The 27,152-nt window shown below is 43.4% G+C and overlaps 2 long non-coding RNA genes and 1 other non-coding gene across 3 annotated transcripts in view; 2 read left to right on the forward strand and 1 right to left on the reverse strand.

The window, feature by feature from the left end:
- Positions 1-11,525, reverse strand: part of LOC142840235 (uncharacterized) — an 88,881-nt gene extending 77,356 nt beyond the window's left edge. Inside the window, exon 1 of the long non-coding RNA XR_012908928.1 lies at positions 11,026-11,525. This is a non-coding gene — a long non-coding RNA (uncharacterized LOC142840235). The remainder of the gene's footprint in view (positions 1-11,025) is intronic.
- LOC142840236 (uncharacterized) lies at positions 9-26,944 on the forward strand. Its single transcript, XR_012908929.1, has 4 exons — positions 9-86; positions 743-780; positions 1,599-1,714; positions 26,868-26,944. It is a non-coding gene; the product is annotated as an uncharacterized LOC142840236 (long non-coding RNA).
- On the forward strand, positions 26,761-26,832 carry Trnaa-cgc (transfer RNA alanine (anticodon CGC)). Its single transcript has one exon. It is a non-coding gene; the product is annotated as a tRNA-Ala (tRNA).
- Positions 26,945-27,152: the final 208 nt, after the last annotated feature.

The raw sequence follows: 27,152 nt of genomic DNA on the forward strand, positions 1-27,152 counted from the left end.
TTATTGACAGTCTGAAATAAATGAGAGAAATGTGCAAGAGAGAAGTCCATGACCATCGTCACAGGAATCTCATTCAAACCACATAAGTTAGTAGCTCTCACCATCCCATGTGTGGTCAGAGATGAATCTGTTGTAACGTGGTTGTACCCCTTGAGCTCTCAGTAAGCACCAGGGAGCTAGGAGAGTGAGAATGAGAGGTGTTGTGTGTGTGTGTGTGTGTGTGTGTGTGTGTCTGTGTGTCTGTGTGAGTGTGTGTGTGTGTGTGTGTACAGGAATTCCTTGGCAGAGGCTGGTCTGCAAAAACTGGTTGATTGACTCTTAGACCTGCAGTGATATGGAGATGGTGGAAGTCGCAGTCCCAGGGCCTAATTACAATTTCCTTCGTGTTCTCTTGAGCCCATGAGTAGCCACTCATTGGGCCCCCTGTGTTGGACTTACCTAACACAACTTGTCAGTAACAGATGTCGTTGGACCTCACATTTAAAATATCAGAATATGTCTCCTTAACAAAGCTATAAGTTTCTACCAGTCAAAGGACTGTGTGTCATCACATAGTAGCTAGTGCCTGTAGCTGAGGTTTCTCTGCTTTACCATAATAGTCTACTTAATATTATCACCAATGTACTAAAGAGAGTCTATAGTTTCCTCATTCTGTTATTATAGAAAGTTCATGAAACTGTTTCCACATTGTAACATGCAATTTGTACTAACATAAACCTGTCTCACTCCTGTTTACTCACAGATATTTGACTCCAGAGTGAACTCTCTTCTTCCTTCGAGGTGAGAGCTGTGTGTTTACATTCACAATTGTTAGAGTGTGTTGTGTATATACTCATGCTTTTGCAAATATGTCTCTGGATATATATGTGTGAAAGTTAGTTAATCACTCACTGCTGTGATAGGTTATGTGTTATAATTCTCCTGGTCCTCTTCAATGATGACCTGGTGTGTAGTATACTGCTTACTTATCTCCATAGTTCTTTACTCATGTGCTGACTTATATCAGTATGGCTCAACACCCATTTTCCCAAACTGTTTTCCTCTCTATTGCCGTTCTCTATTTCCATGCTCCATTTGTCCCAATATTGGCCAGAGGAATCCATTTAAGATGGCATCAATGTTCATCTGGTGCCTCTGGAGAATGTCTTGGGTCTAAGCATTGTACTATCTGAGCCCCTGTGTGGAAAGGAAGTAATGATACCTACCTCAAAGAATCATTTTCAGGGCCTGAATTGAGAGAAAACAAATCCTGTGTATTTATGTGGTTGGCAGATTTCCCTTGCCTCCTTTGTGCTGCCCATGGAAGACTGTGGCATGAAAGTAGGGGCCTGAGTGCACACAGAGAGGGGGAGTTCTTGCCACGGGAATGGGAAATGCACAAGCTCACATTCCCAGTATGTGTTGGCAGTCACAGTTATCACTGTGTGTGCCCAGGGTGGTGAGATGACCTGGGAGGATGGAAAACATCAATGTGTACCTTCCATTAATGTCGTCTGCACAGACAAGGCACCATCATTGCATCCCCTGGGATTTATGTGCTTTCTCATCCTGGTTTCCTCTATTTCATGAGTTTTCTTTTCCCTTATGTTACCTTCTAGTGTAAAGCAAAGGGTTTAATCTCTGCAACTCAGAAGCAGGAGTTCATGGGGAAGAACCCAGTGTGCTGTGATGTCCACCAAACAGGAAGTGTGAACTGAACATTGGGACATTAAGGGTAAGTTAGTTCCCTATCCCCATCCTTAACCATTCAATATGATAACAGTACCTCATCTTCTGTTCATTAGCAGCTCTTTGAGGTTAAATGTGATCCCATGTGCCTAAATGCCTTGTCATCTCATTTGGGTGGAAGGATCAAGGCACTGTGAAGTGAGTATGTTACATCAGCTATCCCAGATCTCCCTGGTCGGTGTTAGTGCTACGCAGATATCGTGACATCTCAAACTCTGGTGCCCTCTGTGAGAGTAGGTACTCACTCATGTGGTGCACAGACTTCCCTGTGGACAAACAGTAAGCAAATAAAAATTAATTAATTAATTGTGCTTACTTAGGACAAGAATACTTGTAAAATCACATATTAACCTTACAATTTAATTTACTAAAAGAAATTTTAAAAGCGATAAGAACATTTCAAAAAATTATTTTTTATTTTTGACTTTTTAATAACGTATTGTATATTTTTCCTAATGGGAAAACAGAACCCATTTAAAGACTCAAAGTATTCTTACATGTAATTTTAAACAATGTAACTTTGAGAGCCATAAAAATCTTCACATTTCTCACTCTCCTGCCCTCCTCACACACCCTTTGTACTGACACCTAATCTCATGGCTCTCTCTAGTCCTCACTCAGGCCGTGATGCATGAGCCATGCTTATTCTATGCGAGCTTCTGTCCAAAGGATTAATAAGCTCACAACCTTTGCTTCATCCTGGCTTTTTCTGAAATTCTTTTCTGCAGCCTAGATCCAGTATACCAGGGTCAAGGTTGTCAAAGGACAGGGTGATCCTCAGGCTGCTGGTCAAGGTACTGGACTGCTCTTCCCTACCACTACAGGGAGTCCCAGAAAAACTCAGTGACCAGCATATGTCTGCTTCACTGAAGTGTCTTTGTGTCTTTGCTAAAGGTGTCCCCTCACACGTGTGTGACTCTTCTGTCCCCTTCATATTCTTTTCTGTCTTATTGTCATTACCAATCAGGCACGCTGTCTTCATTTCTCTAGGTTTATAAGGGGTCTGGAAGTCAGGTGTTCATCCTCCAACATTGTTCCTGTTCAAGGTTGTTTTCAAGCTGGGGTTTTTCATACTCACTGTGAGTTTCAGGATAAGCCCATTGGTTTATGAAAAGTCTGTTAGAGTTCTGTTGGTATTGCACTGGATCTATAGGTCTGTATGAGGAGAACAGACACCTGTATCTTCCATTGCATGAAGATGATTGCAGAGTGAATTCTAATTGGTCTTAATAATAAAATCTGGAGTCAGATATTAAGTGGTTGGAGCTATAAGATCAGAACAGCAGAGCAGCCAGACACTAGTTCTTTCCTCGACAAAATCCTCAGACCAAATGGAGAATCCTGTCTCTACAAGACCTCAGACTGAATGCCTGGATCTCCTATCTCCTCCCACCTTATATTCCTCTCTTTTCCCAGCCACTTTCCTTTTCATTCTCCATCTCCCTCGTGTTGGGATTAAAGGTGTGTGACACCAAAGCACTGACGAAAGATGTGAGTCTCCACTGCCTGACTCTGTTTCTCTTTTAGACTGGATCAATCTAATGTAGCCCAGCATGGCCTTGAACTCAGAGTTCTGTTTCTTAAGTGTTGGGAAAGGTGAGTGCCAACACTGCCTGTCCTCTCTGGCTAACAGGTGACTATCTGCACACACTGATCCTCAGGCAAGCTTTATTGTCAGGGAAGAAACAAAATATCTCCACAGTCAACGAATCTATACATCTTTACTCTCAGCAATGAGTTGTCCCATTCAGTGTCTAGGCACTACAGAGAAGCGGGCAAAGTTTTCCTAATTATTTCATATTTCCTAATGCTATCTCCAGTGACAGGCATTTTAAATTACAGCTTACACATTTCACTGTGGTCAACTGTCTGTGGGTAGATTTTAACAGAAGCTCTCTTTTAGGTTGGAATGTCAGGTTTCTTTCTCTATGATGAAAATGTCTTTGGTAACATATATTTGCTTTTGTTTCAATTTCATTATTTTGAAGTTACAAGTGCATTATGATAAAAGAAACAAATGTCCTACACCCAGTTTGGGGGAATTTTTCTAAGGCAGCCACAGGTCAAATGTTTGCCCAAATGGAATCTTTGGAATCATAGATTTAGTCCTTCACCTCCCAGCCAGCTCCATCAGGGAGGTGTTGAGATCACGGTTGTAGAGAAAGAAGAGGTACATGTGAAGAATTAGGTATGTATGTGTAACTCTAAAAAGATTTGTATTATGAAGAATACTTAGGTAATTATTTTCAAAATATCTAATATTATTTTTCCCAACACGAAAGGGTCAAGTACTCGTGTGTTTCCCCTCTTGTTTTCCCATCAGAAATGCCGATTTTAGCAGTGTTGCTGTAGACTGTGTTCAGAGGGGGTATTTATGGATGGTTCTTGCCATATGGATTACTACCATGATGCCTGCTAAGGGTTGCTCTGATACCTACTTCCCTGTGCAGTTACTAGTATACAAGCATTGCTCGTCTTTGAGTAAAGTTTACTTTTTTCTTTTGATTATTAATGTATTTACTCATGCTTTTTTGTCTACTCAGAAACACCCATTTTTTAAAGGAGTAATCCTTTGTCATCATTATATATTTTGATGGTTTAATTATCCCATAACGTGCCCGTGGGAGGACACACACACATTGAAGTGGACCTGCTCTTCATGTGTTATCTGTCTAGAATTCTGGATGATCTGACCACCCCCAGAAGACAGTAATCACCAAATGCTTCTTGTCAGTGACACTTTGTCTCCTCTTTCTGTCAATGTCAGGTCTCTTCTATGATAAGAACAACAGGAAGGCAGAGAAAACACGCAGAAAGTTGACAAGAAGCTGACATGAGCCCTTGTTTTCAGTATGTGAGAGTCGTAAGAGCCAATGGTGTGTGTGTGTGTGTGTGTGTGTGTGTGTGTGTGTGTGTGTGTGTGTATGTGTGAAGGGTTCTGTGAGATGAACAAAGAAGAGGAAGATGTCACTGCACATCTTTGACTTGACTGGATGCAGACAGACTACTCCATCCCTATATTCACTACAGTAGAGTGCATGAGCGTTCTCATCTGCCTTCCTCCCCTCTCCATGAGCTTTCTCTACCCTTACTCTGCCTTCTAGCAGAACAGGGGAGAAAACTGTGAACTCTCTTTGCAGAACCAGCTCCTGGAGAAGAACCAAGTTTGGTGTGGTCTTGCCAGCCTGTTACTTAGCAAGAGTGACAAGATCATGTGGGACTCACCAGGTGAGTCATTTCCTTTTCTCTTCCCATCTCTGTGACCAGCAGGTGATCTGTGATGCCTTGTAGGAACACATCCTGTTGAGCAGGCAGCAGCAAAGAGCAGCACACTATGGAACAATGGCAGTCATAGACTCCCCAGATGACTGAACCCTGCATGGGTCCCTGTAAATGATCAGGACTGAAATGGAAGCCATTCCTTCAGACGGTTTCTCGAATGGGCCATGCATTTCTGCATCACATTTGCAGGGAGTGCTTATTAAAATGGTAGATATCTGGGTCCACAATAGACACCGAATCAAACCTTGTGAAGTGGGGTGTAGCATAACCACTTCTTTCTGATGGCTGTCCATGTTAACAAGTATTGCCAGTGGATTTAATTTTCTGTCTTCTAGGATATGGAGTCACAGACTGCTTAATTCCATACCATGTTCTCTTGCTACTCCCGTAAATACCAGTGTGTTACTTGTCATGTCAAATACGCATCAATTCCTTCATGTATGTTTATCCAGATATTCACATACTGGCCTCCTTTGTGAGCACCATGTTCCTGCACTGTGAAGACTAGCACGGGTCCTTGTATATCGTGTCAGATAGGTAAACTGTCAGTAAGCAGAAGAAATCAGTAATCAGAGCAATTCAATGTATTATTGGCGCTTTAAAGATCATAAAGTTGATAGGAAATATTTGTGATGGGGATTGTGGTACGTGATGTTACCCCAAAGGTTTCAGAAGTTAGCATGTGATCTGAGTACTGAATGACAAAAAGAAGCAATGCCATGCACAAGCCATATTATGGGCGTGCTTGCCCCAAGGGAGAACAGTGGATCTGATTGCAGAGGACAAGGCCAGTGGCCAGAGCCTTGAAGACAACGTGGACACTGCTTGGGGATAGGATAGAAAGGAATATGTGTGTCGTTTTCAGCTGTGTATAACATTTGGATTATATGATCAGTGTGGAAGGTGAGTTATGGAATTGTCATGATTTAATTCCTTTTGGTAGAAGGTGACTTGGCACTGCACTGAGAAAGGCCTGAGGAGGGCGGGATGAGGGAGTGTGTAGACAGTGGAGATGTTTCAGAAGACAGGGGAGGGATGGAAGTGGATTGAAAGAGGGATGAAGCCATGCTGCAGTGATCAGCGGGAGAGCTGCCCTGTGCAGCCTTGTCTGGGAGAGGGCAGATAGCACCTGTGTGTGCTGTGCATTTTCCTTGTGGAGACGTTGCTCTAACATCTCTGGATTTGTCTGACCACATGGAGACACAGTGCTTCCGTTCACTGTCATCAGTTGTTCCACGTGTATTTGACACAGGGTAGTTTGATTACCCAAACTAGTTGTTGTAAAACTTATCAATTTGATAACGTGTCAGCTGATGTATAATTTTCAGATGTAAACGTTTCTAAGTAAAACTAACTGTAGCAGAATATCCAAAAGAATAAGAATCTTACATTTGTCTAATGAAAAGCAAACCTAACGTTTAAAGTATTTTTGAAAGTGGTTGTTCTACAGCATGCACTGCTCTTGGCAGGTTTACAGATGAAGCAAGTGAGTAGGCTTTAGGCAGAGTCAAAGTGAAATCAGTCTCTAGGTGCTGCAGCTATTGCTTGTCCCTATTCTTTCTCCAGAAGAAGACTGCCTTTAGAAATGCGTATTTCTGACAGGTGGGCGTGGAGCACGCATTTATTCCCAGGACTCAGGAGACAGAGATGTAGTGTTAAGCCAGCCCCTTAGGGGGCGGGCTTGCCTCGGGCGAATGTTTACTTATAAATTGGGCTAGCAGGAGCCAAGCACATCCCTTCTGCTTCCTGTTTCTCTGCGGGAACCATGGTACTGTAAGTCTATTTCTACATTAAAGATGTATATAATTTTTTTACAATCTGCCTGCATTCATTTTACGTCGGAACACAGAGACAGTATAAAGTCTTAGTTCACGGCCAGCCTGTATTTCCAATTGCCGCATACGCAGAAACTTCTGACTGGTATTTAAAGCAGATATTATAACTAAAGGCCCCTAAAATCACTAGGTGAGCATTCAAATGCTCTCATTTCACAGATTGGGGAGCAGGGCTCAGAGCACAGGGTCTCACTCTCTTTTCTCCTCACAGAAATGCCCAGCCTGTGGGAACCCTGACAGCTCTTTGGACTGGAGAAGGGGGGAAAAGAGTGGGGGGAGGGGAAGAAGGGTGGGAGGAGGGGGAGAGGGGTGGGAGGAGGGGGAGGGAAATGGGAGGCTGGGAGGAGGTGGAAACTTGTTTTTTTTCTCATTTTCTCAATAAAAAAAAGATTTAAAAAAAAAAAAGAAAAGAAAATGGGTCCAGCACATCCAGGCTCAGGGAACCAAAGTTGCTGGGGCTAAAAAGATTCCATATCTCTCTGACTCTAGAACAGTGGTTCTCAGCCTGTGACTTGTGACCCCTTCAGCAAACGTTTATCCCCAAAACTATTTCCATCATGATTCTGAACTGTAACAATATTACAGCGATGATGAAGCAACAAAAATAATTTTCTGGATGGGATCACCACATGAGGAATTGTATTAAGAGACAAGTCACAGCATTAGGCAGGCTGAGAACCACTGCTGGACAGACATCCAAACACAGAATCCGGCTTCTCAAATATGTCTGGGATCCCTTCATCATTGTCCCCATACTCCTAGGGAGGCACACCCCCACATCAGGACACACACACTCACATCTCTGTGCATGGGGAACCCTGTTCTTCTTTCCCTGTCATTTCTATTTCACCACACTATGCTATATTTCCAAATTAGCTTTTTTTATATCTTCATCACTCATCTTAAGGATGTGTCTGATCCTTTGACCAACCTTTTTCCTGTTTTGTGATTCTTCTGCAGGGTCTGGGTCATTGTTCTGCACACACAACCACAGACAGTACAACAGCAGCCTCCAGTCCCTTGTTGCTGACCTTTGGAAAGCTGGGCATCTAAGGTAGGTTTGCTGGCAGGAGACTTGCTCTCAGGAACATGATGTCCTTGCCAGAGGCTGGACTCGAGATTGCTCCAGCAGTTAGATCTGCCCAGCATCTGACGGCCCTGTTCGAATCTCTTCACAAATGTGGTGGTAGCACATTTGGGGATTTTTAAAAGTGGTTCCTAGACACTAGTATGGCTCCCCTGGCTGTGCAGGACATTCCCAGCTATATTCTTGATTTCCCTGGTAGCTCTTCAATGAGAATGCAATACCATGAAAAGAAGCCATTGGTGAATTTAAAAAGCCACAGTATGGGGACGGGCGACATAGCTCACGTGGTAGAATGATTGTCCAGAAAGTAAATTGCTCTGTGTTCTTTGATCCTCTGGGCATGTTCACCCTCACCTGTAATACCAGCACTCAAGGCGTAGAGGGAGGAGAAAAGAGACGTGAGAGTCATTACTGTTTATGTGAGTATGGCTCCCAGCATCCATGGCAGATAGCTCACAACTGCCTTTAATTCCAGCCCCATCAGGAGTCAATGCCTCTGCCAATCATGTGCATATCACAGACCGACAGACAGACAGACAGACAGACAGACAGACATAAGTAAAAGTAAAACTAAATCTAACCAAAAAAAGAAGCATCAGCTCCAGGTCATTGAACCAAGGAGAAAACACAGTGGAATTTAAAATATGAGCATTATTATGGCCAACGGACTTTAACGGTCTACAGTCTTCCTGGAGAGATGGCTCAGTGGTTAAGAGTGCATTCTATTCTTGCTGAGGACGCAAGGTCTGTTTCCAGCATCCATTTCCAAATTCTGTGATGGACCGTACCACAGCTCCAGGAAGATATGACCTCTCCTGACCTTTGTAGGCACCTGCATTAATGTGTACATACACACAGAAATATACACAACATAATTATTATTAAGTTATGCACATTCTTTGCCTTAAAATTTGTTACAAATTAAAATAATTGCTGTGAAACATTAAAGAAAAATGCTCAAATGCCAGGCAATAGTGAAAACAGTTTTCATTAGTTTTATATGGCAAATGTGTGCACTTCCAGCTATTTGAACACTGGGGTTACAGGATCATTACTGCTAAGAAGTTCCAGAACAGCCTGAATAGCATAGAGAGGCCCTGCCTCAAAATGAAAACCAAACAAAAACCAAAAATATCTCAGAAAATGCTAAATTTCTTAGAAAAACCATCTTAGATTCCCTGGTTTTTCAAGAGATGTAGATCATTATAAAATAAATTTTTGTAGGGAAATCAATGATAAAATTACTTATTTCTTGGGAATGCAACAATACACATGTAGAAAATGGAATGAAAACGTTACTGGGCCGAAAAGAAAACAGTAGCATTAAGAATGTGTTTGCATTAAAATGAATACTTGAGCTGGGGCAGTGTGCTAAGCTTGGAAGACCAGCAGCACTCTGAAGGCTGAGGGAGGAAGGGGAAGAGTCCCAGGCTGGGCTGGGCTGCTCTGAGACTCTGCACTAAACACATAAAGGAGTTACCAGGACTATTATCGTTCCATTCACTGTGGGAAAGTTTCAGCTTATTTCTGTCATGGGAAACCATCCTCTTTCCACCGGATGCGAGGCAGAGCCCTGTGCGCCCCAGGCAGACACATTAAAGATTACCATCGCCTAAATGGGGAAGTGACTTCTTCACCACCACATACAGCAAGGCGCACAGAAAATGGCAGGTGGGACTCAACTCAGATCATTCTCAGGAGAGTTCCCTGCAGACAGCTCTGTGTCTTAGGGTTAGGAATCAGCCCAGCGACAGACACAGATTTCCTTATGGTACTACATGTGCTTTCCTGTGGTGTTTCAAATTTTGTATCCAGGAAGGAAAGTACTTTAAAGTGTAAACTGAGAAAATACTTGTGCTCGGGTGGTAAAAGTGGGGCTGGGGAGACAGCTAAATGAGTAAAGTTCTGGCCTTGTGGGCATGAGGCCCTGAGTGTCATTCCCAGAGAGCATCATCAAGAAAATGAAGTTAAACTACAGCAGGAAAAGTAGCAGGTGTCGAGAGATGCTTGTGTGTGAAGGTGGAGGCGAGCCCATCCCTACAGTGTACTGCCCAGCCAACCAAGCCTGTCTTGCGTGTTCCAGGCCAGTTGGAAACCTTGTCTAAGAAAAACTTCAGGGGGATGGCACCTGAGGTACAACACCGGACTTAAGATTATAACTCTAGATTTCTAATTATGTGTTCCTGAACGGTATGTGTTTACTTCTTTTTAAGTGTTCACTTTAATATTTTAATGCCTTTGTTTCAGATATATGTCTTGAAAAAAGCAATCATTTTAGAGTCTATTTCAGTCAGCAATAAGAACATCGGTTATTTTTGGCTTTTGTTTTGTGTTTGGTAAGTTATGTCCATTTACATTTTTTACATTTAGTTGTCTTCCTATTTTGTGTGTCTGGCAAGGCCATACATGATCTACAGTGTACGTGTAGAGGTCAGAGGACCACATGCAGGAGTCATTTCTCTGCTTCCACAATGTGGGTCCTGGGGATCCAACTGAAGTCATCAGAAGCAGTACTAGGGCTTCTATTACACTTTAATACGATCTACATATAAGGAGAGTCACACAGTATACCCTTTTGTCCATCATATTTACTTGTAAATTTTCATTGCAATCAGTCATTGAACTCGTTCATGGCCTCTAGTTTCTGGTACACTATCATCATGGGACCCTCAACAAAACTCCCCTAGGATATCCTGCAGTCACCCCAAGTAACGGAGATTCTGCAGGTATTGTTCCACAGGACCAGTCAATTCCAGCATTCCAGTAGGCCTTAGATGGTGTAGATGTTAGGATGGGCCAAGCCAAGAACCTCAATATGGGCCTGGGTGGTAGCTGAGCTGATCAGGTCATTCCACAGGGGCTGCCTGCCTTAGGATAGGGCCGAAGCCAGCTCACCTATGCCCATGGCACCAGGCCCAGTTTTCCAATGCCCATGGTGAGGTGTGGGACTAGCCCTCCTGTGAAGGTCAGGGCCAGCTCTTGACACAATGTCCACCAAAGGGCAGAACCAGCTCAGCCTGGCCCTTGGATATCATCATTCTTGGTTCTTAAGGCCCCTATGTAGTAACATGGGCAACAAACATCAGCACATACCCTAGCTCTGGTAGGACCATGGACCCAACATGATCCTGGCAGCAACTTGTCCTTGATGTCACCATTTCCCAGGTGGTTTCACAGACCACACAGATCAAGATGGCACCAGCTGCAGCAAAGCCCTTGGACACCAACGTGGCCTCAGGTGGTGGCCCACACCTCAGGCATTCGCATGGCCTTCAGTGGTAACAGGAGTCAGGAAGACAAAGACCCTGGCTATTGCTGGGTCACAGATATGGCCCTTGTCAGCAGCTCAGGCATGGACAACATCATGGCACCAGTTGGCAGCTCGGGTCTCTCAGATCAGTGTCACTCCAATGGCAACACAGCGCTCAGATCCCAACATGGCCAGAGGACACAGCCCAGACTCCAGGCTCCTGTGTGCCCTTTGGTGGCAGCGTGGACCATGGATGTTAACATAGACCCAAGCTGCAACAAGACCAAAGACCCAGTAATGATCTATGATAGCAACCTCGGTCCTGATGACACCATGACCATGAAAGGCAGAGGAAGCTCATTGGCTGGGCCACGTGCTGAGTGCTCATCACTCCCTGGCCCCTGGGAAGGTCTGAGACTGGGGCTCCCCGGGGCTCCAACGGGGGGGGGCTCTCCCCTAGAGGGGAGGTGAGTTCCCAGAGAGCAGGGTTCCTTGCGGGCAGACTGGGCAGGATAGGCCAGCACCCTCATGGCTGGCAGATGCCCCCCTCGCTGGATTTCGGAACAGACTCACGGCCAGCAGCAGGAGTTCAATGGCTAAGGTGAGGCAAGTGCCTCATATGCAATTCAGACTATTCTCCCCCGCCCTCATTTTACGATCAATGGAATTGAGTAATGGAACAGAGTTCTGTTTCTTGATTGTTGGGAAAGGTGAGTGCCACCACTGCCTGGCCTTTCTGGCTAATAGTGGCTATGTGCACACACTCATCCACAGGCAAGCTTTATTGTCATGGGACAATATCACCACAGTCCACAGGTTAGTACTCATGTGTTTTTCCATGAGTCATGAAGATTTTAGCAGTGTATGCTAGGGACTGTGTACAGAGGGGTGTTTTATGGATGGTTCTTGCCATATAGATTATTACCATGACACCTGCTAAGTGTTGCTCTGATACCTATATCCCTGTGCAGTTACTAGTCTAAAAGCATTGCTTGTCTTTGAGTAAAGTTTCACTTTTTTCTGTTTTGCTTATTAATGTACATACTCGTGCATTTGTGTCTACTCAGAAACACCCATTTTTGAAGGAGTACTCCTTTGTGATCATTATATATTGTGATGCTTAAATTATCCCATAACGTGTCCGTGCGAGGACAGACATTCAGGTGGACCTGCTCTTCATGTGTTATCTGCCTAGAATTCTGGATTATCTGACTGCCCCTGGGAAGGAAGTCACCAGCAAATGCTAGTTGTCAGTGACACTTTGTGTCCTCTGTCTATCAATATCCGGTTTCTTCTATGAGAAGAACAGCAGGACTGCAGAGAGAACACGCAGAATGTTGACAAGAAGCTGACATGAGCCCTTGTTTTCAGTATGTGAGAGTCGTAAGTGCCAATGGTGTGTGTGTGTGTGTGTGTGTGATGTGCACATGGGTGTGTATAGGAAGGGTCTGTGAGATGAACAAACAAGAGGAATATGTCATTGCACATCTTTGACTTGACTGGATGCAGACAGACTACTCCATCCCTATATTCAGTACAGTAGAGTGCATGAGCATTCTCATCTGCCTTCCTCCCCTCTCCATGAGATTTCTCTACCCTTACTCTGCCTTCTAGTAGAACAGGGGAGAAAACTGTGAACTCTCCATGAAGTACCAGCTCCTGGAGAAGAACCAAGTGTGGTGTGGTCTTGTCAGCCTGTTACCTAGCAAGAGTGACAAGATCATGTGGGACTCACCAGGTGAGTCATTTCCTTTTCTCTTCCCATCTTTGTTACCTGCAGCGGATCTGTGATGCCTGGTAGGAACACATCCTGTTGAGCAGGTAGCAGCAAAGAGCAGCACACTGTGGAACATTGGCAGTCATAGACTCCCCAGATGACTGAACCCTGCATGGGTCCCTTTAAATAACCAGACCTGAAATGGAAGCCATTCCTTCAGACCCTTTCCTGAATGGGCCATGCTTTACTGCATCACATTTGCAGGGAGTGCTTATTAAAATGGTAGATATCTGGGTCCACAGCAGACACTGAATCAAATGCTGGGAATGGGGTGTGGCATAGCCACTTCTTTCTGATGGCTGTCCATGTTAAAACGTATTGCTAGTGGGTTTGATATTCTGTCTTCCAGGATATGGAGTCACAGACTGTTTAATTCCATACCATGTCCTCTTGTTACCGCCTTAAATATCAGTGTCTTATACGGCATATTAAATAGGCAAATCAATTCCTTCAGATATGTAATGTTTATCCAGGTATTCACATACTGGCCTCTTTGTGGGCACCATGTTTGTACTGAGAAGATAACCAGGGGTCCTGGAGTATCGTGTTAGATGGGTAAACTGTCAGTAAGCAGAGGAAAGCAGTCGTAGATACACCTGAGATCATGCCGTCACTCTCTCCTTCCCACAGATGATTTTCATAGTTCTGCTCTTGGAGTTCTACATTGTTGCTCTGAGTCTTTGTGTCCCCTTCTGTGTTCTTTGGGATGGATCCTTAGAAGAAAGATCCCTGGTCCCCAGAATGTACGCTTGTGGTTTTCACTAGCATCAGATCCCTCCATAGACTTGGAGAACAGTTGCATTCTCTCCAGCAATGGAGAAGAGTGTCTCTTTGCTCTCAGACTACCCACGGGGAGAGCTGAGAGGAGGTGACTCCTATATGAGAAACCTGTGGTGAGCATTTCCTGAAATCAGGAGAGTTACATGCTCAGGCTAGACCCTCTGCCTGTCTTTGTCTTTGAAGACGTGGTTCCTCTTCCTCTCTGTGTCCTGTAGCTCTGACTGTAGTCCCACAGTGTGGGAAAGGGAAGTCACGTGTTTGGTGTCACCTCAATGTCCCCCTTAAACAAACTGCTTTCTTATAGATCATCCATACTTGGTTAATTATGGAGACATGTTAACTGCACTATCACATGGAAAGCAGAATCAGAAAAAAATCTACTCCTCACCCCGGATAACTTCCAAGACAGGCACCACACGAGGTTTATCCTCCCTCCCCTCTGTAAGGGAGATATAGCCAGGAGCAGGGTGGGGCCTGATAGCTATCACTATGGGAAGTATGCGCCAAATTTTCCTTGGTTTCCCAGGCAGCATTTGTTTTTCTTTGTGGACCAGACAGTTTAAGGCAGTCTCTTTGAATGGTTTCCATGGTAATCCACTTGAGCAGATCAAAAGAGGGAAAAAGAAATTGTGTGAGACATGTAGATGTGGGGTTAGATTGATAATGCCTGGCACACAATAAACTACTAATTCACAGAAATAAATTGATGACGTGGCTGAAGGAAGTGTGTGTGTGTGTGTGTTTGTGATTGAATGTGTGTGTACCTTCACTCAATCTTGTATAATTCCCGTGTGCTCAAGGCCTTTACAGTTTCAGTATACAGTTTCAGTATCCATGAAGAGGGCCAAAAGGGGACTACTGTCTTCTGAAGAGCACATTATTTCAGACAAGTAACTTGAATGGCCTCCTGCTCTCCCCAAATGTCACACAGTAGTCTCCTGTATTAATGACTGACATCTTGGAACAGATTCTAGTCTATGCACTTATGAGTACTTAGCCAACCACAATTCTCCCTCTGCAGCTTGATGGGGCAGAGGAAATCCCTTACAGGACGATGGTAGTTTGAATGAGGATGGTCCCCATAAGCTCCTATGGTTAACATTTCAATCCCAATGGTGGATGGTTTAGGAAAGATTAGGATGTGTGGCCCTATTGGACGAGGTTTGTCACTGGGTGTGAGTTCTGATGTCTCAAAAGCCCTCTGCCCCCTCCTGTGATCCGGATGTAAACTCTCAGTTTCTGCTTCAGTGCCTTGCCAGGCTGCCTGATGCCATGCTGCCCACAGTGATGGTACTGGACTAACCCTCTGACACTGAAAGCAAGCTCCCAATTTAATGCTTTGTTCTGTAAATACCCTCAGCACAGAGCCTCTTCTCAGCAATAGAACAGTAGCTAAGACAATGTCCTGTGGCTGTCAAGGGACTTGGGGTTCCTGCCTCTTTTCTTCTGTGTTCTCTCTTCTTGTAGGGCTCAGGGGATAATTTCTCTTTCAATATCAAGTTAGTGGCTCCAAAATGAGGGTGAGGTAAAGGAAATACTTTGGAGATCTTCCTGCAACAGAGAAGGGACCCCAAGCTTGGTCTAAATCGTAAGGGTGAATACATATTACATCTAAACCAAATGCAGAGCATATTCATAGAAATGTACATGGCAACCACACCACAAACTCCATGGAAGCGTACTTGGCAACCACACCACAAACTCCATGGAAGCGTACTTGGCAACCACACCACAAACACCAGGTTGCTCTTGGACATCCCCAGCAGGCATGGTACAACACAATGGCAGTGACTGACCAGGATACAACTTGCCTGGCAGGGAGCGATCTGGGGGCTGTACCACAGCCTCCTGGAGAGGAGAGGGAAAGTCTAGGAAATCCATCCATCCCAGTGTCAGGGGATTCAAGGTGACCACCACATTCATATTCTCTAGAGAGCACCACTCTGTATCCCGTGTGCACTGCCCACTTTACACTCAGGGAGGATGAAGTGAGTTGTGGAGCACTACATTTGCTGCAATCCATAAATGGATCTGCTCTATATGTGTGCCAGCTTTCCAAACACACTAAAAACGCATTGCTATTCCAGAAAACATCAGCCCTTTAAAGAAAATAAATGTAGGCATGTAGTTTGAATGCCACCTCCTGGCCATAGTGGGAACTACATCAGTGAGAGTCTTGGGCCCAGTGGAGTCTATGTTTGGGTGGGAGGGAACATTGGGTGTGACCTGGACTTGAAAGGACCTCACCTCTGGAAATAAAGCAGTGTTTTTTTTCACCTCAGTATATTTTCCTGGCACATATACCTTGACATCTTAGGTATATCAAATGTAAACCCGAGATTGAAGACTAATCCCAGTCTAAGGCTAACATAAAGCAGCCTCATTAGATAGAGATGGTGGAGCTCTGTGTGCAAATACCCACACACACATACACACACACACACACACATACACACACGCACACACACACACACACACACACATGCACATAGGCATGCACAGAGCATGAGAGTAGATTCCATTTATCCTTCTACTTCATTGCCTAGAAACGGAACACAATGACTACTTCTAAAGTACAGAAGGTATAAACATCCTTTATCCAGTGTGTGGTTGTGTGCCCGTGTGCATATGTGTGTGTCTGTGTGTGTCTCTGCAATTGTATGCACACATGCATGTGGCCCGGGGACAGAAGGCAGCCTCCGGTGTTGTACTTCAGGCGCAGTCCCCCTGAAGTTTTACTTAGACAGGGTTTCTCACTGGCCTGGAACACGCAAGGCAGGCTGGGTTGGCTGGTCAGTACACTGCAGGGATGTGCTCGCCTCCACCTTCACACACAAGCATCTCCCGACACACCTGCTACTTTTCCTGCTGTAGTTTAACTTCATTTTCTTGATGATGCACTCTGGGAATGACACTCAGGGCCTCATGCTCACAAGGCCAGGACTTTACTGATTTAGCTGTCTCCCCAGCCCCACTTTTACTACCCGAGCACAAGTATTTTCTCAGTTTACACTTTAAAGTACTTTGCTTCCTGGATACGAAATTTGAAACACCACAGGAAAGCACATGTAGTACCATAAGGAAATCTGTGTCTGTCGCTGGGCTGATTCATACCCCTAAGGCACAGGGCTGTCTGCAGGGAACTCTCCTGAGAGTGAGCTATCTGAGTAGAGTCCCAGCTGCCATTTTCTGTGCGCCTTGCTGTATGTGGTGGTGAAGAAGTCACTTCCCCATTTAGGCGATGGTAATCTTTAATGTGTCTGACAGGCGCGCACAGGGCTCTGCCTCGCATCCGGTGGAAAGAGGATGGCTTCCCATGACAGAACTTTCCCACAGTGAATGGAATGATAATAGTCCTGCTAACTACTTTATGTGTTTAGTGCAGAGTCTCAGAGCAGCCCAGGCCATCCTGGGACTCTTCCCCTTCCTCCCTCAGCCTTCAGAGTGCTGCTGGTCTTCCAAGCTTAGCACACTGCCCCAGCTCAAGTATTCATTTTAATGTAAACACATTCTTAATGCTACTGTTTTCTTCTCAGCCCAGTAACATTTTCATTCCATTTCTACATGTATATTGTTGCATTCCCAAGAAATAAGTAATTTTATCATTGAATTACTTGCAAAAAAATTAATTTATAAATATCCACATCTCTTGAAAAACCATGGACTCTAAGATTGCTATTTTAAGAAATTTAGCATTTCCGAGATATTTCGGGTGTTTGTTTGGTTTTCATTTTTAGTTAGGGCCTCTCTATGCTATTCAGGCTGTTCTGAAACTTTTTAGCACTAATGATTGTGTAACCCCAGTGTTCAAATAGCTGGAAGTGCACGCATTTGCCACCTAACGCTGATGAAAGCTGTTCTCATTTACTGCCTGGCATTTGATCATTTTTCTTCAATATTTCACAACAATTATTTTAATTTGTACATAATTTGAAAATGTACATAACTTAATAATGATTACGTTGTGTATATTCCTATGTGTATGTACACATGAATTCCGGTGCCTACAAAGGTCAGGAGAGGTCATACCTTCCTGGAGCTGAGGTATGATCCTTCAAGGATGTTGGAAATGGATGCTGGAAACTACCTTGGATCCTCGGCAACAATAGAATGCACTCTGAACCACTGAGTCATCTCCCCTGCCATACTGTAGACTGTTAGAGTCCGTTAGCCTTTATAATGTTCATATTTTAAATTCTACTGTGTTTTCCCCTGGGTCCATGACCTGGAGTTGATGCTTCTTTTTTTTCTTGTTTAGATTTTAGTTATACTTTTAATTATGTCTGTCTGTCTGTCTGTGGTATGCACATGATTGGCAGAGGCATTGACTCCTGTTGGAGCTGGAGTTAAAGGCAGTTGTGAGCTATCTGCCATGGGGGCTGGGAGCCATACTCACATAAACAGTAATGACTCTCACGTCTCTTTTCTCCTCCCTCTACACCTTGAGTGCTGGTATTACAGGTGAGGGTGAACATGCCCAGAGGGTCAAAGAACACAGAGCAATTTACATTCTGGACAATCATTCTACCACGTGAGCTATGTCGCCAGTCCCCATACTGTGGCTTTTTAAATTCACCAATGGCTTCTTTTCATGGTGTAGCATTCTCATTGAACAGCTACCAGAGAAATCAAGAATATAGCTGGGAATGTCCTGCACTGCCAGGGGAGCCATAGCAGTGTCTAGGGACCACTTGTAAAAATCCCCAAATGTGCTCCCACCACATTTGTGAAGAGATTCGAACAGGGCCGTCAGATGCTGGGCAGATCTAAGTGCTGTAGCATCCTCGAGTCCAGCCTCTGGCAAGGACATCCTGTTCCCGAGAGCAAGTCCCCTGCCAGCAAACCTACCTAACATGCCCAGCTTCCTCAAAGGTCAGCAACAAGGGACGAGAGGCTGTTGTTGTACTGTCTGTGGATGTGTGTGCACAGCCCATGACCCAGACCCTGCAGAAGAATCACAAAACAGGAAAAAGGTTGGTCAAAGAATCAGACACATCCTTAAGATGAGCTTGAAGATATAAAAAAAAAGAACTAATTTGGAAATATAGCATAGTGTGTGGAAATAGAAATGACAGGGAAAGAAGAACAGGGTTCCCCTTGCACAGAGATGTGAGTGTGTGTGTCCTGATGTGGGGTGTGCCTCCCTAGGAGTATGGGGACAATGATGAAGGGATCCCAGACATATCTGAGAACTCGGATTCTGTGTTTGGATGTCTGTCCAGCAGTGGTTCTCAGCCTTCCTAATGCTGTAACTTATCTCTTAATACAATTTCTCATGTTGTGGTGATCCCAGCCAGAAAATTATTTCTGTTGTTACATCATCGCTGTAATAATGTTACAGTTCAGAATCATGATGGAAATAGTTTGGGGGATAGACATTTGCTAAAGGGGTCAAGTCACAGGTTGAGAACCACTTTCCTAGAGTCAGAGAGATGTGGGACCTTCCTAACCCCAGCAACTTTGGTTCCCTGAGCCAGGATGTCCTGGACCCATTTTCCAAACACAGGCTGGGCATTTCTGTGAGGAGAAAACAGAGTGAGACCCTGTGCCCTGCTTTCCACTGTGTGAATTGAGAGCATTGCACTGCTAATGTGCTAATTTGGGGGTCTTTAGTGATAATATCTGCTTTAAATACCAGTCACAAGTTCCTGCATATGTGACAGACTAATGTTGATATATGCGATTGGAATTACAGGCTGGCCTTGAACTCAGACATCCAACTGCCTCTGTCTTGTGAATGTTTGCTCCATGCCCAGCTGTCAAAAATACGCATTTCTAAAGGCAGTCTTCTTCTGGAGAAATAGGGACAAGCAGTTGCTGCAGAATTTAGAGACTGATTTCACTTCAACTCTGCCTAAAACCTACTCACTTCCTTCATCTGTAAATCTGCCAAGAGCAGTACATGCTGCAGAACAGCCATTTTCAAAACTACATTGAATTTTGGGTTCACTTTTTATGAGACAAATGTTAGATTCTTAATCTTTTGGAAATTATGCTACAGTTAGTTGTACTTAGAAAAGTTTACATCTGAAAATTATTCATCAGCTGACACGTTATCAAATTGCTAAGTTTTACAATAAATAGTTTGGGTATTCAAACTATCCTGTGTCAATACATGTGGAATAACTGATGTCAGTAAATGGAAGCACTGTGTCTCCATGTGGTCAGAGATGTTAGAGCAACGTCTCCACAAGGAAAATGCACAGCGCATACAGGTGCTATCTGCCTTCTCCCAGACAAGGCTGCACAGGGCAGCTCTCCTGCTGATCACTGCAGCATAGCTTCATCCCTCTTTCAACACTTCCATCCCTCCCCTGTCTTCTGAAACATCTCCACTGTCTCCACACACTCCTTCATCTCGCCCTCCCCAGGCCTTTCTCTGTGCAGTGCCAAGTCACCTTCTACCAAAAGGAATTAAATCATGACAATTCCATAACTCACGTTCCACACTGATCATATAATCCAAATGTCATACAGAGCTGAGAATGACAAACGTTTTCCTTTCTGTCCTATCCCCAAGCAGTGTCCACGCTGTCTTCAAGGCTCTGGCAACTGGCCTTGTTCTCTGCTCTTAGATCCACTGTTCTCCATGGAAGCAAGCACGCCCACAACTTGGTTTGTGCACGGATTTTCTTCTTTTTGTCATTCAGGACTCAGATCACGTGCTATCTTCTGAAACCTTTAGGGGTAACATCACGTACGACAATCCCCATCACAACTATTTCCTGTCCCCTTTATGATCATTAAAGCGCCAATAATACATTGAATTGCTCTGATTACTGATTTCTTCTGCTTACTGACAGTTTACCTATCTAACACGATATACAAGGACCCGTGCTAGTCTTCACAGTGCAGGAACAAGGTGTTCACAAAAGAGGCCAGTATGTGAATACCTGGATAAACATTACATATCTGAAGGAATTGATTTGTCTACTTGATATGCCATGTAACAGACTGGTATTTAAGGCAGTAACAAGAGAACATGGTATGGACTTAAGCAGTCTGTGACTCCATATCCTGGAAGACAGAATATCAAACCCACTAGCAATACGTTTTAACATGGACAGCCATCAGAAAGAAGTGGCTATGCCACACCCACTTCCTAGGGTTGGAATCAGTGTCTGTTGAGGACCCAGATATCTACCATTTTAATAAGCAGTCTCTGCATTTGTGATGCAGTAATGCATGGCCCTTTGGGTAAATGGTATTATAGGGATGGCTTCCATTTCAGTTCTGGTTATTTAAAGGGACCCATGCAGGTTTCAGTCATCTGGGGAGTCTATGAATGCAATTGTTCCACAGTGTGCTGCTCTTTCCTGCTACCTGCTCAACATGATGTGTTCCTACAAGGCATCACTGATCAGCTGCTGGTCACACGGATGGGAAGAGAAAAGGAAATGACTCACCTGGTGAGTCCCACATGATCTTGTCACTCTTGCTCTGGTAACAGGCTGGCAAGACCACACCACACTTGGTTCTTCTCCAGGAGCTGGTTCTGCATGGAGAGTTCACAGTTTTCTCCCCTGTTCTACTAGAAGGCAGAGTAAGGGGAGAGAAATCTCATGGAGAGGGGAGGAAGGCAGATGAGAACGCTCATGCACTCTACTGTACTGAATATAGGGATGGAGTAGTCTGTCTGCATCCAGTCAAGTCAAAGATGTACAGTGACATCTTCCTCTTGTTTGTTCATCTCACAGATCCTTCCTATACACACCCATGTACACATCACACACACACACACACACACACACACACACACACACACACACATATACACACACACACACCATTGGCACTTACGACTCTCACATACTGAAAACAAGGGCTCATGTCAGCTTCTTGTCAACCTTCTGCGTGTTCTCTCTGCCTTCCTGTTGTTCTCATCATAGAAGAGACCTGACATTGACAGAAAGAGGAGACAAAGTGTCACTGACAACTAGCATTTGGTGATTACTGTCTTCTGGGGGTGGTCAGATAATCCAGAATTCTAAGCAGATAACACATGAAGAGCAGGTCCACTTGAATGTGTGTCCTCGCACGGGCATGTTATGGGATAATTTAAGCATCACAATATATAATGATCACAAAGGAGTACTCCTTTAAAAATGGGTGTTTCTGAGTGGACACAAACGCATGAGTAAATACATTAATAAGCAAACCGATAAAAGTGAACCTTTACTCAAAGACAAACAATGCTTGTATACTAGTAACTGCACAGGGAAGTAGGTATCAGAGCAAACCTTAGCAGGCATCATGGTAATAATCCATATGGCAAGAACCATCCATAAAACACCCCCTCTGTACACAGTCCACAGCAACACTGCTAAAATCTGCATTTCTGATGGGAAAACAAGAGGGGAAACACACGAGTACTGACCTTGATCCTTTTCTGTTGGGAAAAATAATATTAGATATTTTGAAAATAATTACCTAAGTATTCTTCATAAAACAAACCTTTCTGGAGTTACACATACATACCTAATTCTTCACATGTATCCCCTCTTTCTCTACAACCGTGATCTCAACACCTCCCTGATGGAGCTGGCTGGGAGATGAAGGACTATCTCTATGATCCAAAGATTCCATTTGGGCAAACATTTGACCTGTGGCTGCCTTAGAAAAATTCCCCCAAACTGGGTGTTGGACATTTGTTTCTTTTCTCATAATTCACTTGCAACTTCAAAATAATGAAATTGAAACAAAAGCAAATATATGTTACCAAAGACATTTTCATCATAGAGAAAGAAGCCTGACATTCCAACCTAAAAGAGAGCTTCTGTTAAAATCTACCCACAGACAGTTGACCACAGTGAAATGTGTAAGCTGTAATTTAAAATGCCTGTCACTGGAGATAGCATTAGGAAATATGAAATAATTAGGAAAACTCTGCCCACTTCTCTGTAGTGCCTAGACACTGAATGGGACAAATCATTGCTGAGAGTAAAGATGTATAGATTCGTCGACTGTGGTGATATTTTGTTTCTCCCTGACAATAAAGCTTGCCTGAGGATCAGTGTGTGCAGATAGTCACTAGTTAGCCATAGAGTATAGGCAGTGTTGGCACTCACCTTTCCCAACACTTAAGAAACAGAACTCTGAGTTCAAGGCCATGCTGGGCTACATTAGATTGATCCAGTCTAAAAGAGAAACAGAGTCAGGCAGTGGTGACTCACACTTTTCTGTTTTTCCTTTTTTTTTTTTGTTTTTTTATTTATTTATTTATTTATTTATTAAGGATTTCTGCCTCCTCCCCGCAACCGCCTCCCATTTCCCTCCCCCTCCCCCAATCAAGTCACCCTCCCTCATCTGCTCTAAGAGCAATAAGGGTTCCCTGACCTGTGGGAAGCCCAAGGACCGCCCACCTCTATCCAGGTCTCCTAAGGTGAGCATCCAAACTGCCTAGTTATTTATTAAAGATTTCTGTCTCTTCCCTGCCGTTGAAGAGAGGAATATAAGGTAGGGCGAGGCAGGAGATCCAGGCATTCAGTCTGAGGTCTTGTAGAGACAGGATGCTCCATTCGGTCTGAGAGTTTCATAGAGGAAAGAACTGGAAGCTGGCTGCTCTGCTGTTCTGATCTTATAGATTCAACCTCCTAATATCTGACTCCAGATTTTATTATTAAGACCGATTAGAATTCACTCTGCAATCCCCTTCATGCAATGGAAGATACAGGTGTCTGTTCTCCTCAAACAGACCTATAGATCCAGTGCAATACCAACAGAACTCTAACAGACTTTTCATAAACTAATGGGCTTATTCTGAAACTCACAGTGAATATGAAAAACCCCAGCTTGAAAACACCTTCAAGAGGAACAAACTTGGAGGATGAACACCTGACTTCCAGACTCCTTATAAGCCTAGAGAAATGTAGACAGCGTGCCTGATTGGAAATGACAATAAGACAGAAAAGAATATGAAGGGGACAGAAGAGTCACACACGTGTGAGGGGACACCTTTAGCAAAGACTCAAAGACACTTCAGAGAAGCAGGCATATGCTCTTCACTGAGGTTTTCCTGGGACTCTTGGTGGTGGTAGGGAGGTACAGCTCAGCACAGTGACCAGCAACCTGAGGATTACCCTGTCCCTTTGATGACCTTGACCCTGGTAAAGATGAATCTACGATGCAGTAATGAATATCAGAAACAGCCAGGATGAAGCAAAGGTTGTGAGCTTATTAATCCTGTGGACAGAAGCTCACACAGAATAAGGATGGCTCCTGCATGACGGCCTGAGAGTGGACTAGAGAGAGACATGAGATTAGGTGACATTGCAAAGGGTGTGTGAGGTGGGCAGGGAGGGAGGTACAGTGGGAGAGGGAGAAATGGGAGGATTTTTATGGCTCTAAAGTTACAATGCTGAAAGAATGTAATTCAGGAAATTTCAAGATTAAATTACAGGGCTGGAGAGATGGCTCAGTGGTTGAGAGCACTGCCTGCTCTTCCAGAGGTCCTGAGTTCAATTCCCAGCAACCACATGGTGGCTCACGGCCATCTGCAATGAGATCTGGTGCCCTATTCTGGCCTGAAGGCATACCTTCAGACAGAATACTGTATACATAATAAATAAATAAATAAAATCTTTTAAAAAAAAAGATCACGTTTCTTCTATGTGGTCTTTGTGGATTCTAGACAGTTATCAAACTTTTAAAAAAAAAGATTAAATTACATTAAAGCCTATATTCAGGTTTTAAAATTAACTATAAGAACATATTTACTCTTTAAATGGGTTCTATTTTTCCATTATGAAAAAATATTCAATAGGTTATTAAAAAGTAAAAAATGAAAATAAAAAGCAATGTCTTTAACTGTGCTTATTCCTTTTAAAATTTCTTTCAGTAAATTAAATTGTAAGGTGATTATGTGAGTTAGGAGAGAGAATAGAGTGCTATCATCATTCATCTCAAGGCTACAAGTATTCTGCCCCTAAGTAAACATAATTACGTTTTTTATTTTCTGCTTTTGAATGCTTATCCACGAGAAGTCTGTGCACCACATGAGTCCCTAATGCCCACAGAGGGTACCAGACTTTATGAGATCTCTCGGAACTGGAGTTACAGACAGTGTGAACCATCGGGTAGGTGTTGGGTATCAACCCTGAAGCCTCTTGAAGACATCCAGTGATATTAAGGAATGAACCCTACCTTTAGACTCTAGTTTATTTGTTGTTATTTTAAACATTATTTGGGATGTCTTTAGGAATAGTTGCATCATATCTGCAGGTCATTTTGGCTCTATCAGTTGGGTTGAGGTTTCCTGAATGTCACAAAAATGTAAAAATGATTACAGGGTGAGGGGCTGTGTATTCCCTCTCATATCCCCTTCAATGCCCTGTCTTTCTGTCTTATTTTGGGACAAGCAGACCTCCCCATGCACAAATATAAATATAGACAAACGTACATCGCAGGATACAAAAGTCAATCGAGAATGAACAAATGATCTACGCAGGACTAGAGAGATATCACAGAAGTGCCTTTTGCTATTGCGGAGGACCTGACTTCAGTTTCCAGCACCCATATGGTGGGTGACAGATGCCTGTAATTCCAGATCCAGGGGAACTGACAGACTCTTCTGGTCTCATTGGGCATCTGCACTCAAACGTGCATACGGCACACACAGACATACAGGCAGACCCTCAGTAAATAGGGAAAATAAACCTAAAAGAAATCCATAATGCAACTCTAACATGAATCTTGTAGCAAAATACAATTGAAAGTTCAGGTTCATGAATTACAAACAAACTTCTTAAATACAGCAAACCCCCTTTCATTAAAGGAAGAACTGGATTGTTAAGAATTCCATAAAGTGAGAAAATGTCTATTCTTCCAAATATATGATAGAAACATATTTTTATTACCTGGGAAAATGAATGTGGGAAATTGTATATCAGATGACGGTCTTCTTGTATCCAGAATACAGACTGCTTCTAATGGAGACACTAAGAAAATAGACAATTCAGGAAATAAAAGTTGTCCAGAAGGGTGAGTAGATGCTCCACTAAGAGAAACATACAGCATCAACATCCTTAACACTTAGGGAAGAGAGACAGGTGACTCTGAGGGGACTCTCGACACCCCCATAAAATACTCAGAAATAAAGACTTGTCATACGAAGACCGGGCAAGTTTGTGGAGGATGACTCTCCAATACCCACTGCTGGTGGCCATGGAAAACAGGACAGAGACTTGGAAAAATCATTTTCTGTTTCTTCATATGTTAATTGTCATCTGGCCATCACAACCCAAATATATAACCTGGAGAAAGAGGACATATATTCTTTTAAAGACTTATTTATTTCAGTTCACAACAGCTTTATATACAAGACACTGAAATTGAAAACAACCTCAGCAACAGGCAACAGTTCACTCATCTGAACATACATACAGTATTTCTTTAATGATTTTGTATATTGAGACATATACTAGATGATGTGTGAAAAGGAGGACATATTTCAGTAGCCACCGCACATTTAGTTATTGCCAAAATAGAGTGATGGACAGTATTGGCAACGTTAAGAAACAAAATGACCAGCCTGACCAAGATTATAAAAACTGCCTTTCAAGCCCGGAAACTAAGGCGTGTTTTAAAAGAGAAAGACGGTATGCTAGAGAGGGTTTCCGGAAGCTACTCATACTCTCAGATATGACCGCATATCAGCAACATATAATTATTAATTCCCCATGATACTGGCATGTTGAACCACCTGCAAAGTAAAGTTGAAGTAAAATTGATGGGACTGAGTAGTTCAAAGTATCATTCATTGTTAGCTTACCTTGCTTCAAAGAGCATAAGGTTTGTTGTTATTATTGTTGTTGTTATTATTTTTATTGTTATTATTTTTCCTTTGGTTGAAAATAGATTGTTTTCTCATGCAAGAAATGTCCCAAGAATCCTATGAAAGCAGTAAACTCAACCTGGAATCCAATATGCTCAAAGGACCTGATGCAGACACTTGCAGAGACTCTGAATGTTGGCTCGGTGTCTCTGAATTCACATGGGCTTTGATGAAGCTGTTAGCAGGTGTGGGGATGTAGCTCAGAGGTAGAGCACATGTTTCGCATATATGAGGCCCCGGGTTCGAGTCCCGGCATCCCCGAAACATTATATTTGGCCTTTGATTTTATTTTTCAGGGCGTTTCTGTGCAAGGTGTCCCAGACTTTAAAGTCCCGTGATGAAGTCATATATGCATAGCTAATTATTGGATGAAATTGCTCATTTGTCATCGTGACGACATTTCCATAGACACCGCCATGGTCTGGTGAGTAGAATGTGGGCATGCTTCCAGGGATGTTTTGTTCACAGATCGAACAAAAAAGGAAAGCTCTGCTTTTGTAGTGGGACAGTTTCTCAGATAATGGGTATGCTTTCTTGGGTGAAAACAAGGGTGAAGAGTGCTTGCTCTGAGAAAAAGAAAG

This window comes from Microtus pennsylvanicus, chromosome X (genome assembly GCF_037038515.1).
Source record: "Microtus pennsylvanicus isolate mMicPen1 chromosome X, mMicPen1.hap1, whole genome shotgun sequence".
NCBI classification, from domain to species: domain Eukaryota; kingdom Metazoa; phylum Chordata; class Mammalia; order Rodentia; family Cricetidae; genus Microtus; species Microtus pennsylvanicus.